Raw genomic sequence first — 4,115 nt, forward strand, 5'->3', positions numbered from 1 at the left:
CTCTCTTCTTCTTCTTCCTCTTGATCATTCTCCATAACTCAAAGTGCAACATAATAACTCTTTTCTTTTCTTGAGAAAACTACACAAGATATTAAGTATGATAGTTAGTCAAAATATGAGATAAATAATTTATGTAAACTTTTTGCTCTATTATTTGACATCATCAAAACTAATCATATCTAACACTGTGCATGGACCACATGTAATTTGTAACAATGAAACTACTACACTTATAAATTAATCAATATTGAAAAGTTAACCATGATAGAAAAGAAACTTTGTAAAAATATTGAGAAATACTATCATGGTTATATAAACATCCTAAATCATATGAGATTAACCATGTTAGAAAAAGAGTTAAACCAATCCATAAATATGTCTATCATGGTTAAAAGAACTTTTCTAAATTAACTACGTGTAAAAAGATATTCATAACGGATAGGGCTTTGGGTATTATAAATCTAGAATATCATTTTCAACCATAAGCCCATAACACGATTTTACTAAATAGTACCTTTCATAACTTTCAACAAAATCAAAAGTCATTTGATGTCAAAGATCACTGTGGATTCACCACTCATATCAAACAAAAGAAATCACATGCAAATGCCTAAAGGCCCCCGGCCTTCTACCAGCATACAGTCCAGTAACAGTTCTCAAAAGTACACTGTCACAATAATCAATCTCAAACATATCAGAGTATGTGGAATGGGCCCTATCATGGCAATATACATCTATCCAACACAAACAAAAGAGTGGAAGCGCTACAATTTTGCAATAGCAGCTTAAGCTTTCGGAGCCTTCCCTGACTGACCCGAATGGGAACTATCACCTGGAAAAGTGTTAAATCAACGGGGTGAGACAAAAGTCTCAGTAACCAACAATCCTACTTATCAAGCATACAAGTAAGTGCTCGTGACGTGTCAAGTGAGACAATTGCAAATTCATAGTATTCCAACAAATTTCATATTGTCAAAGCATATAAAAAGTACAATCAATAATCTTTTCACCTCCCTTATATCCACCCACCTTATATCCTCTGACTAAACACATAGGCTAAATCCTCATCCATGTGACTGGTAATTAGACAAGCTCACCGATTAAGTGATATGGACTGGCCAAAATCCACAGAGCACAAGACCGGACCATGGGTTCCCCCTCTAGTCTACTAGTAGGGTGTCAATGCCCTATAATGAATAATTGGGCCAAAGGACCAATCAGTGTACACCTGATGGCCCTACCACCTTATATCCTCAAATGTACATAATTCACCCCCTTATATCCTCTTTGTTATAGTACCCATCATCAACATCCGCCACCCCTCATATATCAACACTCAAAATATTGCATTCATAAAAAAAATCATGTAAAAGTCAATTGGGATTTCCATTTTTCAATTAACTCATAATACCTGAGATCATCATAATAGTAAACATATATCTTTTGCAAGAAAAGTCTCACAAGACAATTTCAATAACAACATACTTTCATAGCTCACATCATAATTCAATAATATTTCATAAATTCCTTATAATTCAAAATTAATCACAAATAACCTACGAGCATGAATAATAAGTGGAAAGTGGTTACCTCTTGTCTAGAACAAGTATTACCACAAGGTTAACCCCGTGCTCATACCAATAGCCCAATAATTTAATCTACACAACCAATACATTTACATATCAATACACAAGCTATTTAATTAATTACTTAAACTAAAACATATATATAAGTTAAAATTTCTAATTCTATGCTAAACCCAAACCTCTCATAACCCATAATTAAGTCTTTTAGCATAAAATTTATATATCCTCACAATCCAAAATTTTCATTTAAACCTTTCAAATTATTTACTTTAATACAGATTTTTCTCAAATTTTTAAATCTGAAAATATCATATTTAAAATTCAAAAATCCTGTTTTAACTTTAAATCTCAAAAACCAACCATTAGAAATTCAATATACATCAAATGCATCTAAGTAAATAATTTAATCAACAGTTTCATGGTATAAATATCATATTTTTCATAAATAAATATCTGTTTAACTAAAATAATTCATTTAAAAATATTAGGTCAGTCAATAAATAAAACTAAACTGATAGAAATGATCTACTAAAATAGCTTTACAATACTATGCTTACCTATCATCAAAACTCAACACTTGCTTCAAACCCTAAACCTAAAAAATATCTCTAAACAGTATAAAACTACTATCATTAGATAGATTTAGATGAGTGGAAAAACTTTCATGAAGAGAGTTTAATGAAAAGAAGTCATTTGGCTTACCAAAATGATCTGCAAAGTTGAAACCCTACTGGAAAAATGAGAGAAGGCGCCGGAGAAGGTGAAAAAGGAAGACGTCGAAATGTTTCTCTCTCTGGCCCCCCAACGGTTAAAATAATATTTTGGCATAAATTCCAGTTAAAGACCCCATATTAAAATGGGACAAAATTATAGTTTGGTACCCCTTTTTTTCCCTTTTTTTTTAATTCGTTTTATTATTATTATTCAGTAATTTCCATATACATATTTTATAAATCTTATTTTCAATAATTCTCTTTTCTTAAATAAATAGAGAATAAAACTCATTTATCAAGCATTAAACTCCTTCTAAACTTAACTAAACACTAGGAATAATAAAAAAAAAATTGGGATGTTACATAATTCCAGTTGCCTTTCACCCTACCGTCTCCACACCCTAAACTAAGACAGCTAATCACGAAACAGTAGTTGGTGCTACGGATAGCAAGAAAGGGGATCCTAAGGAAAAGAAGATCAAGATAACCTCCACCACTTTCCTCCCATCATTGGCAACTACAAGATGGTTGATGTGGCACCTGAGGACCCTAGTCTATCAACCCCTGAGGAAGCTGTCAAGATTAAAGCTGGTGCTAAAGTGTGGGGTCTGCTATCCACCAGTCACACACCAGAGGCAGGAAAACAGGCCAAACTAATTGGACCCTTTGAAGTTTTATCCACATGCTAGCACGGGAAGGTTGTTATGAAGGACACTCTAGGCTGGTTCTTCCAAGTCAAAAATGAACGCTTGCGATTCTTCAAGGAGAGCTATCAACCCCCTAACACCTCAAGTTGTTTCTTTCCTTCACATATCTTATTTACCTATTCCCTGTGTTTTTGAGATAAGTGTGGGGGAGGGAACTAACCAGTAGGAAAAGTAGTTTAGCTTAATTTAGGTTGTAGCTTTTCAATTCAATAATTTTCTTCCCTTGCTGTTCTTGTCCTCACTGCTTGACCAAGCAGACAGTTATAATTTTAAACTTTATTGCAATGAATGGTTGATTTACTGTATTTTTTATCTTTAGTTGCTGTTGTTCTTTTTCCTTACCCTTTGACAGTGGGGTCACTGTCAGTTTAAGTGTGGGGGATGGATTCATTTCACTTTACTGTTTCCTAGTGTCGCATCATTTCTATAGTTGTTTCAGAATTTTTGGCAAAATCTTTTTTTTGAAAATCCCATCTTTCATCATTATTATTTGGCTTTTGAATTGATTATGGATGGTGAATTGTTGTGTATTGGATCATCTCTATCTGTTTTGATGCTTGCTGAAAGAGTTTTTACTGGTTAAATTTTGGCCAAGCTTTGAAAAATTTTCATTGGTAGTTTCTGTGACCTCAGGTCGGGACTTCCCTACTTCAGGTCGTGACTTGAGGTTTGACTTTAGCAAGAGAGGGCTCTCTATGTATTCAGGTCACGACCTCTCTAATTTTAAGTCGCGACCTTAACCCCCCTTCTTGACTTGGTGCTTCTATGCACTCAGGTCGTGACCTCACTGATTTCAGGTCGCAACCTGGACTCTTTTGCTGTGCACCACTTTCCTTCTCTTTTCTTTTTACAATGATGTGTAGGAGGAACCTTTTTAACCTACCTTTGCATCTTTTTCAAGCAAACCATGCCTTTTTAATCTACCCTCATTGTGTCAAGCAATTTTTCTTGAAAACCATGTCCATCCTTGGACTTTCAAGAACATTGGATTTTGAACATGATTTCTCTAAGACTTTATCGTCAATTTTGAGATTCAAGTACGTTTTTAAGTGATTGTTTTGATCTTTTTAATCCTTATCTTATGGGTTGCTTTTGTGATAAGTGTCCTA

At 33.9% G+C, this 4,115-nt stretch overlaps 1 long non-coding RNA gene across 1 annotated transcript; it reads right to left on the reverse strand.

Moving 5' to 3' along the window:
* Positions 1 to 819: 819 nt before the first annotated feature.
* On the reverse strand, positions 820 to 2,344 carry LOC114756928 (uncharacterized). The gene is made up of 3 exons (XR_003741518.1): positions 2,289 to 2,344; positions 1,591 to 1,658; positions 820 to 832 (listed from the first exon to the last, which is right to left on the reverse strand). It is a non-coding gene; the product is annotated as an uncharacterized LOC114756928 (long non-coding RNA).
* Positions 2,345 to 4,115: the final 1,771 nt, after the last annotated feature.

This window comes from Neltuma alba, unplaced genomic scaffold, assembly GCF_004799145.2.
Source record: "Neltuma alba isolate B1F8T4 unplaced genomic scaffold, ASM479914v2 tig00010544_pilon, whole genome shotgun sequence".
NCBI classification, from domain to species: Eukaryota; Viridiplantae; Streptophyta; class Magnoliopsida; order Fabales; family Fabaceae; genus Neltuma; species Neltuma alba.